Genomic DNA, 10,578 nt, shown 5'->3' on the forward strand with positions numbered 1-10,578 from the left:
GTCGTCCCGCCCGCACGTGTGGGACTGAAGAAGAAGATGCTACATCCCCAGCTTGCCCAGGGACAGGGAAAGGGGTGGGGAAGGCTCCCACTGCAGAGGACAGGGCCCAGGCCGGGAAGGAACAGGCCTGAGCTCTGCTCCAGCAGCACCATTTCCAAGGCAGGCCCTTCCCTCTTTGAGCCGCTGTCTCCTCGTCTGTAAATGTGGGTGGGTGGGTGGAGGTATACCAGTTGCTCTCTGAGAAGCTTCTGTTCCAGATGACCTAGAGAGTTGACAACAGTTCCCCCTAACGCTACACACACACACACACACACACACACACACACACACACACACACACACACACACTTTCATCCTTTGCCACCACCCCAGGGACTCTCCCACCCCTTCACATCTCCTGCTCCCATCCCCTTCCCCATTCCTGCCTGGGACTCCCACTCCCCCGTTCTCTGCGGCCATAGCAGCTTCTGTGCCATGTGCCCCACCAGGCTGGCCCATGGCAGCCTGGGCCACTGCCCTTGAGGAAGTTGCAGACCCCCCGATGCCACTTAGATGTGGTGGCTTGGGGGTCAAGGATGCTCCTTTGCAGGCAGAGAAGACCCTAGAAGTAGAAAGACAGGGGAAATGAGAGCTGGAGGGGAGGGGCAGGCCTGATCCCCTGCCAGGAAGAAGTTCTATGCTTTGGGATTCACTCAGTTAGAGAGGGGTGCGGACCCAAATAGAAGAGCAAGGGATGTGGGGGAGCCCTGGCCCACCATGGCCTGGTGATAAGCCCGGGCACAAGTCACAGAGGCCAGGGTGTCCCGAGGGGATCAACTTCTCCTCTCCCTCCGCATTCTCAGGTCAAGGGTCCTAGCCCAGAGTGTCAGCCTCTCCCCGCTGCAGCCTGGGTGGACCTTCCCTCCTGTACTTCCAGGAAACCAGTCCTCCACCTCCTGCTCTCCCCCTCTTCCTCTCCAGCCCCCCGACAGCTTTCACCACCCCGCACCCAGCATCATCTCTGCCCTACTTGGTGCCAGAACCATCCAGGCACTGAGTCTGGGGCTCTCAAGAACAGGTCTTTCCTCTCCAGAAGCAACTCTCCCCTGCCCCCAACAACCTCCCCTATCCGCAGGAAGGGTGCCTCCGAGGTTACAGTCCCTCCCAGGGGTGCAGTGTCACCAGACGTCTCGGGGCAACGTCCCCCTGTCTGAGGGGAGCAGGTGCCCTGGGCCAGGCCCTGCAAAGACCTGTAGGAAGCCAGGTGCATGTGGGATCAGGGCCCCAGACACACCTACCAGGGAGAGGAGGAAGGCGGGGTGCAGGGACAATGGCAGGACGATGGCACCGACAGTGGCTCAAAAGCCTATTTTGTGCAAATTAGAAAAATGTGCCGTCCTCCAAGCCCTTCTTTACTGCTATCAGATGGGAAATTGCCCTAAGGCTCTGGAAATGGATGTTGGCTGCGGAGTTGCGCAGTGTGCACCTTGCACACTGATAAGGGCCGAGCCTAAGCAACAGGCACAGAAATGCGAGGGTCTCTGAGGAAGGCTGCAGATGGGCAGACCTGGTCCCCTGGGACCTAGGAAGAGTAACTGAATCTGTACCCCAATTTGCTTATTTGAAAAATGGCAGTGATGGAGACACAACCCCCACTGGCTGGCCTTAGGACCTGATGAGCTGAGAAATGCAAAGCTGGCTTGGCATCAAGTAAGTGCCCTGTTAATGGTGGACATGGCAACGACAGAAAGAGACACAAAAAAAGAGAGAGAGACCTGCTGTCCCCCAGCCAGCAGCAGGGGTTCTACAGTTGGTTGAGAAGGGCTTTTTGTTTTTGTTTTTGTTTTTGTTTTAACTAGAAATTAACTCTTGCATGGAAACAGCATCGCCAGCAGCCCCTTTCAGCAAAGTTAGAAGAGCGGGAGGTGGGGGGAAGGGGTCTCAGAGAGTTTACAGGCTGGGACCCCAGCGTGGGCTAATGCCTTCGGCTGTGGGGAGGAGGGGGCAGAGGCTGCAGTGGACGTGGCCAGGGGACACACACGGGGACGCCTCCCTGACCCCGACACAGCCACAAGCTCTTGTACCCCAAGGTTGGAACGCTGTAGGAAGGGGTGCCCGCACCCCGCAGTTCCGCCGGGCGCTCTGGCCCGCGAGGAGACGCCAGTCGGGCTCCCGGGCTCTGCGGTCCCCTGGCTCGGTCTCCCGCATCCCCATCCTGACCCCGCAGGTCCCATCGGCGCTCGGTGCCCGCGCGCCCCGGGATCTGCCCCGCTCCCTGCCCCCCTCCCCGATGTGCGGCCGCCTTGCTTCCGGGCTGAGGTCAAGGGTTTGGGCCTGTGCCCAGGCGCCCCCTTCTTTATGGACGCCCCCCTTCCGCGGGGACCTCAGGGTAAAGTCCAGATTCCTTCCGCTCGGGCACCAGAAGCCCCCCCCCCGCCCCCCCCCCCTGCATCTAGCCTCCAGGAAGGCGCCCCCCACCCCTTCCTCCCGCCGTGCTGGCGCCCCATCAAACTCGCCTCCTGGAAAAGCAGTCCAGGCCCCTGCTCACATAGGCTGCGTCGAATCTCGGGCTTCGAGGGCCAGGAATCTGCATTTTAAACGAGCTCCCCGGAGCATCCTGCTGTGGCCCTTGGTTCCAGAATCCTGGCCGGCCGCCGACGCTTGTCAAACCCCAGGGGGCCTGGCTGGGACAGGGGCGGGCCAGAGAGGTGCGTTTCCCAGACCTGTTGACGCTGCCCAGCCGCGGCCCACACTTTGACAACCCCTTCTTTGATCATGCGCCCCCGTGTGCCAGTCGTGGGTAACCTGCCCGGTGCCAGGCACTTCACATGCACCCAACCCCTTGGATTAAATACTTACCCCATCTTCCAGATTGGGAAAGTGAGATTCGGGCAGATCCGCGGACTTGCTCAGGGTCCCGCAGCCAGCGGGGTGGGGGGTGGGACTAGAGCCAAGATCTTTTCTACCGCGAAGGCTGGGCTGCTCTGTCACCTGTGCAGGCTAGCTGTCACCTCCTAGGGGTTATCTTGTCTCTAGAAGTCAACTAAATAGTGTCTGAAGTCTGAGAATTTGCAGGATAGCGCTTTTGAAAAGGTATATTTATTTATTTTTAATTGCAGCAAAATATAAGTAACATGAAAGTCATTTTAAGTGGACAATTATTTGCTGTTAAATACTTTGCCAATACTATGTGAGTTTCACCACTATTTCCAGACTATTTTCATCCGCCTGAAACAAAACTCGTACTCATTTAGCAGTAAGTCCTCACACACACACACACACACACACACACACACACACATCCCGTAACCATTATTCTTCTTTCTGTCTCTAAGAATTTGCTTATTCTAAATATTTCATGTAAGAGAAATCATCCACTATTTGTCCTTTTGTGTCTGGCTCATGTCATTTAATTTGATACCTTCAAGATTCATCCACGTCGTATAGCATGTCCTAGCAGCTCACATCTTTCTACAGCCAAATATATTCCATTATATGGATCGATCACATTTTGTTTATTCTTTCTGTTGATAGATGCTTGGATTGCTTCCATCTTTTGGCTATTGTGAATAATGTTGTGATTGAACATTGATGTGCAAATATCTCTCTGATCTCTGTTTTTAGAATGGGAGTCACCAGGTCAGATGGTAATTCCGTGTTTAGCTTCCTGAGGAACCGCCAAACTGTTTTGGAATGTAAGATGATACAGTTGCTGTATCATTTTACATTCCCCCCAACAATATACGAGGGTTCTTGTTTCTCCACATCCTTGCCAACACTTGTTCTTTTCAGTCTTTTTAACAATAGCCATTAAGGGTGGGTGAAGTGGTATCTCATTGTAGTTTTAATTTGCATTTCTCTAACAGCTGATGATGTTGAGCAACTTTTCATGTACTTATTGGCCATTTAAATATCTTTTTTTGGAGAGATGTCTATTCATACCCTTGGACCATTTTTAAATTAGGTTGTTTATCTTTTTGTTGTTGAGTTATAGGAGTTCTTTATATATTATGGATACTAAGCCTATATATACTCCCATTCTGTAGTTGTCTTTTCACTTTAGAAGAATTTAGTTCCACCATTTAGCTATTTGTTTTCTGTATGACTTGTATGTTTCTTTTGTTTTTCAGTTACTCCATTACTGCCTTTTTTATTTAGTTGCTTTTTTTTTTTTTAACCATTTTGTACCGTTTTGATTCCCTTCTTCTTTTCTTTATAGTTTTTTAGTTATTTTCTTAGTGGTTATCTTTGTAGGTACATTAAACATCTTAAACTAATACCAACCTGGTTGGACTAGTACCAACCAGGTTTCAGCAGTATACAAATATTCTACTCATATATTCCATCCTTCCCCCTTTACATTATTATTGACTCAGATTACATCTTTATGTGTTATATGCCCATTAACATAGTTTTTAATGTTATTTTACACGTTTGCCTGTTAAGTCAGATGATGGAGGTGGGGGGAAGCAGTTACAAACCAAAAGCACAGTAACATATGCTTTCATATTTACCTTTGTTGCTGCCTTTACCGGTGAACTTTATTTCTTTTTAGGACTTCGTGTGGAGTCCTTTCATTTCAACCTGAAGAATACCCTTTGGCATTTCTCGTAGGGTAGGTCTCCTGGTAATGAACTGTTAAAGCTTTTGTTTATCTGTAAACATCTTAATATCTCCTTCACTTTTTTTTTTATATCTCCTTCACTCTTTAAAGACAGTTCTGCCAGATATAGAATTCTTGGTTGGCAGTGTTTTTCTTTAAGAACCTTAAATATGCCATTCCACTGTCTTCCGTTCTCCATGGTTTCAGATGAGAAATCCGCTGTTAAGCTTATTGGGAATCCCTTGTATGCGACTAGTCGCTTCTTTCTTGCTACTTTCAAAATCTTCTCTTTGCCTTTGGATTGCGACATTTTCAGTCTAATGCATCTTGGTTTAGGTCTCTTACGGTCTATGCTGCTTAGAGTTCAGTGAGCTTTCTCAGTGTATATACTCATGTCTTTCATCAGATTTGGGACAGTTTCAGTCGTTATTTCTTCAAATGCTTTTTCTGCACCTTTCTCTCTCTCTTGCTATGAGAAGGAGTGGTTTGTTGCTACACTTGATGCTGTCCCACAGATGCCTCAGGCCCTGTCCAATTTTTTTCATTATTTTTTCTTCTTCTCATACTGTTTAATTTCAAGTGCCTTGTCTTCAAGTTCTTTGATCCTTTCTTCTTTCTGCTCAAATCTGCTGAGGTATCCATCTAATGAGTTTTTCATTTCAATTATTGTACTTTGCAGCTACAAAATTTGTTTCTTCCTTTTATAATTTCTATCTCTTTACTTTGTTCAGACAATGTTTTCCTAATTTCCTTTAGTTATTTGTATAAGGATTCCTTTAGCTCTTTAGACATATTTAAGGCATTTGATTTAAAGTCTTTGACTAATGGTTCCATTGTATAGCTCCCTCAGTGATGGCTTCTGGAAAATCTTTTTTTTTTTTTTTCCTGTGAAGGGGCCATACTTTCCTGTTTTATGTGTGTGTGTGTGTGTGTGTGTGTGTTCTAATTTTTTGTCGTGGACTGGATGTTCTGAGTATTATGTAGTTTCAACTTTGGCGATTTAGTTCTCCCACTCCTCTGGGATTACTAGGTTTTGTTGTTGAGCTCTGGAGTCACCAATTTGTGACTTTTCCAAACTATTTTTGCTCCCAAACAGGGAATGAAAAGAGAAAAGATAGAGAGAGAGAGAGAGAGAAAAGTTACTGCCTCTTTAAGACTCCTCTGTTGCTTTTGCCTGGGGTGGGGTGGGGGAAGGGTGTGGGGGCAGGGGGGTTGGGAGGTGGTGGGGGGAGGTGGAGCAATGGCCACCCAGAGCCGGCCCCTTGGCAATCTGAGTTAGCTGTTTGAAAGCAGTGGTCAGCCATCAGACCACACTCCCCTGGATTTTAGAAGATTCGGTCCTTGTAGCCCACCCTGGCCCAGGCAAGTGGTACCAAGAGCCGGGGCTGCAGTCCCTGAGCTGCCTGCCAGGTGGATGTGGCATAGGTGGTAGCAGCCGTGCAGGGAGGGCAAAATTCAGTATTTACTTCAATATACCATCCTCTTCCTCCAACTCTTCCCTGGGTGCTGCACAATTTCAAAATAGTGTCGAAACTCCCAAGTTTCAAAATAGTCCATTCAGATAGTTCCTGCTGGGTAGGTAATTGTTTGGGTGATTCCTGGAACCTCCTCCTGGCAGGATGCTGCCCTGGGGGCCTCCCAGAGAGCTCATGAGGGGGGCACAGGGATATAGGGATGCCATGGTCTTGACATCCAGCAACCTCGCTCCCACTCACCCCCTTGAGGAAACCTTTGGGAATGACAGGTCCCCTGACTTCTCTCTGGTTGGCCCCAGAGTCTCCTAGGACAGAGCCCTGGAGGTTAGGAGAAGGGAAGTAGAATGGACCCCGAGTGGGTGGGCAGGTGGGGGGGTGGGGGGGGAGAAGGCAGTGCCCCCAGGGGCCCAGGCGCCCTGGCAGTGCTGCCCAGGGCAGCGTCACGCTGAGGACCGGGCCAGGCTGGAGATGGAGCAGTCAGTCCATCTCTTCCAGGGGCCGTCCCTCACCCGAGGGACCCCCTGCTGGGGAAGAGAGTGAGTCTGCTTAGGCTGAGAGGGGTGGCGAGGGCCAGGTGGTCCCCCCTGCAGGACTGCCAGCCCTCCCCCATCCTCCTGTCCCTCCTCTCCCACCTCTGACTTCCCTCCTCTGTCTCCCTTTGACCTGGGCTTCTCCCTGTCCACCCCAATCCCGCCTCTGCCGTGTGGGCCTGAGGCAGGGGGTCAGCAGCCCCTCTGGACTGTGCTTATCCTCCCGCCTCTTCCCACGGCTCCCCAGCTTGGCACATCTTCCTGCTGGCTCCTGTCTTAGGGCTCCTCTGAGGAAGGGGAGCACAGCTGGTTGTCAGAGGTAGGGGAGGAAGTCGGGGCATCTGAGCTGAACGTCTAGGGTGGAGAGGGTGGGACCCAAGAAGAGCTATCTGCTGAGTCGTCCTTCCCTAGCCCAAACATTGAGCACCTCCTGCATGCCAGGTCCTAGGCTGGGGAAGCCCTGGGAAATAGGGATGAACCAAGCCTGGAGGGTGGGTGTGATGGGTGTTGGGGCTTCAGGGGAGGCCTGCCAAGATTCCTGAGAGTAGATCCCAAGGAGGAGTGAGAGCAAGCCAGGTGAAAAATAAGGGGAACAGCTTTCAAATAAATACCAGCATTTGCAAAGGCCTGGGAGAAAGAGGAAACAAACTGGAAGTAGCCCAGTGCGTTAGGAGTGATAGTGAGGGGAAACTGGGGGAGATGAGGCCAGGCGGGGGCACAGTCCGGGACTGCAGTCAGGAGAATGGGTTTCATCCTGGTGCTAGAGAGTGAAAGATGCCCCTAGAAGATTTTATATAGGGAGCTGATATACTCCAGGTTATGCTAGAAATATCTCTCTGAACACGTAAAAAAATTTCAAAAATATATCCACGTGGTAAAAATTAAACATAAAATAACAGCTAAAACAAGTTTTGAAAAGAATGAAGTGGGGGCAGCACTCTACACTGTGTTTCGACTTGCCATCTGCGTGTTATTGGCGAAGGGATGGGCATGAGATCAATGGAACAGAATTCAGAACCCAGAAGGCCCTCATGAATATGCCCAACTGATTTTTTAATGAAATGCATTTAATTAATATTTAATTAATTAGTATTTAATTCCCTGAAATAGTTGTGGGTTTTTTTTTTTTATGCTGTATGATGGGGGCCACGTTTCATTCTTTTTCCATGTGTCTCTCCCCTTACTGCAGCACCATTTGTTGAATTTCCATTTTGTGGGGGCTGGGGGTGAGGGGGATAGAATGAGGGGCCTGGGTGAGGAATCAATTGGCTTTCCCTCATGGCAGGCGAGAATTCTACCACTGAACTCCTCTCGCACCTCCCCACCTCTCCCACAACTGATTTTTGGCAAAGCACCAAAAGCAACCCAGTGGAGGAAGGGTATGCAAATGGTGCCAAAGCAAGTAGACACCCAGAAGCAAAAAATGAATCTCAACCTCATACAAAAATTAACTCAAAATGGGTCATGGACTTAAATGTAAAAAGCAAAACAATAAAACTTTTAGGAAAAAAATACAGGCAAAAATCTGCAGGGCGCACAGTAAAGAGAAATTATTAGCCACTGACAGTGCCATCCATAAAAGGAAAACTTGACAAATTGGATCTCATCAAAATTTAAAACTTTTGCTCTGTGAAAGATCCTGTTAAGAGGATGAAAAGACAGGTACACACTGGGGTAATATATTTGCAAACCACATATCAAACAAAGAACTTTTAACTAGAACATATAATTTTCAGCAGTTACAAAAAGCCAATCCAATTAGAAAATGGACAAAATACATGAACAGACTTTCACTAAAGAGGATAGACAGAGGGCTAAAGGTACAGCATCAGCACATGCTTCCGGGCACACGCAGCTGTACACACACCTATCTGTGTGTCTGAGGATATACCAGAGGCAGGGTTCTTAACCCCCATGCGTGCACAGCTGTGCTGGGCCTTAAATGCCACACTCTCTGAGACGACCAAGGAACAGAGCTTCTGGCCTGAGCCAGGCCCACGGTAGGACTCAATCGAGGTGCTCCCCCCAAACCGCCCCCCACCCCAGTCCAGGACTCAAACATTAAATTGGCCGAGGCTCCTTTTGTTGCTCAGATGTGGCCTCTCTCTCCAGCCAACACAACAAGCAAACTCACCACCCTCCCCCTGTCTACGTGGGACATGACTCCTGGGGGTGTCCTTCCTGGCAACGTGGGACAGAAATCCTAGAATGAGCTGAGACTCAGCATCAAGGGATTGAGAAAACCTTCTGGACCAAAAGGAGGAAGAGTGAAACGAGACAAAGTGTCAATGGCTGAGAGATTCCAAACAGAGTCGAGAGGTTATCCTGGAGGTTATTCTTACTCATTGAGTAGATATCACCTTGTTATCCAAGATGTAATGGAGAGGCTGGAGGGAACTGCCTGAAAATGTAGAGCTGTGTTCCAGTAGCCATGTTTCTTGATGATGATTGTATCATGATACAGCTTTCACAATGTGACTGCGTGATTATGAAAACCTTGTGTCTCATGCTCCTTTTATCTACCTTGTCAACAGATGAGTAGAACATATGAAATAAAAATAAATAATAGGGGGAACAAATGTTAAAATAAATTTAGTATGAAATGCTAATGAAAGTGAGGGGTAAGGGGTATGGTATGTATAATTTTTTTTCTGTTTTCGTTTTATTTCTTTTTTTGTTGTCTTTTTATTTCTTTTTCTGAATTGATGCAAATGTTCTAAGAAATGATGAATATGCAACTATGTGATGATATTGTGAATTACTGATTATATATGTTGATGTTTTAGTTCATTTGTTAATTTTTTTAAATTAATAAATAAATTTTTTAAAAAATTGGCCAAGGTTCAAGGGGAGGAAGGCACCTGGGTGCCAGTCTTTGAATCTGGGGGGGTGGGGGTGGGGTGGAGAGAGAGGTAGAGTTTAAAGGCTTAAACAGAGACTGTTTTAGTCTTATGGATTGATTTGCGCCCCCCCCCCAAAGATATGTAGGAGGCTTAACCCCCAGTTCTTCAGGATGTGACCTTACTTGGAAATAGGGTCGTTGCTGATGGAATTAGTTGAGATAAGGACACAGTGGGGTGGCACAGGCTCCTAACTCAATATGACTGGCACCCTTAGAGAAGAGGAGAAGAGCAGACGAGCAGACGGCAGCATGAAGACCGAGGCAGAGACTAGGGGCAGCTGTCACCACCAAGGAATGCCTGGGGCCACCAGAAGCCATGAGAGAAGCCTGGAACAGATCCTTCCCCAGAGGCTTGGGAGGGAACGTAGCCCTGCCAACATCTTGGTCTCCAACTTCTGGCCTCCAGATTGAGAGAAGATGGATCTCTGTTGTTTGGGGCCATTGGGTTTGTGGTCCTTTGCAGCCCCAGGAAATGAAGACACCAGCGAATCTCTCCCCGTGGCAGCTCAAGAAAGTCCAAAGCTCTCTTTGGACTCTTAGGCAACAAGGGCCAAGGGCACTTGGAGGGACTGTGTGTCCCCAAACCATGAAGAGTAAGCAGCAAAGGGGACCTGCAACCCAAACCGGAACCCCTGGAAGCTGGTAGGGAGCAGAGCAACTGTTGGTTCAACCCCATCATCGTCTTGGAGGAACTTGGGGGCCAGTGGAGGAAAGTGACTCTCCCAAAGCCACCCAGCAGTGGTGGCAATGTTGAGAGCAGAATCCGGTCTCTAGACACTCATCAAGAGCTCTCTGTACTGCTTGCTTCACATGGCATACTTTATTACCCTCAAAATGGGGTTCCCGCCACAAGACAGCTGGTTGGATGGAGGGTTCTTCCCATATGCTAGGCAGGGGCTTAGTTTCTGGTTCATTCAGCGAGGTGCCATTTTCAGCCCTGGGACGTTAATCATAACTATAGCCTTTACCGTAATAATAGGAGCTAATATTTGTTGAGCCCTTATGTTCTGCATTATCTCCTGTCATCGTCATGACAACCCCATGATAACATGACAACCCTACGATACAGGCACCACTACTATCCCCATT

This window comes from Tamandua tetradactyla, chromosome 23 (genome assembly GCF_023851605.1).
Source record: "Tamandua tetradactyla isolate mTamTet1 chromosome 23, mTamTet1.pri, whole genome shotgun sequence".
NCBI classification, from domain to species: domain Eukaryota; kingdom Metazoa; phylum Chordata; class Mammalia; order Pilosa; family Myrmecophagidae; genus Tamandua; species Tamandua tetradactyla.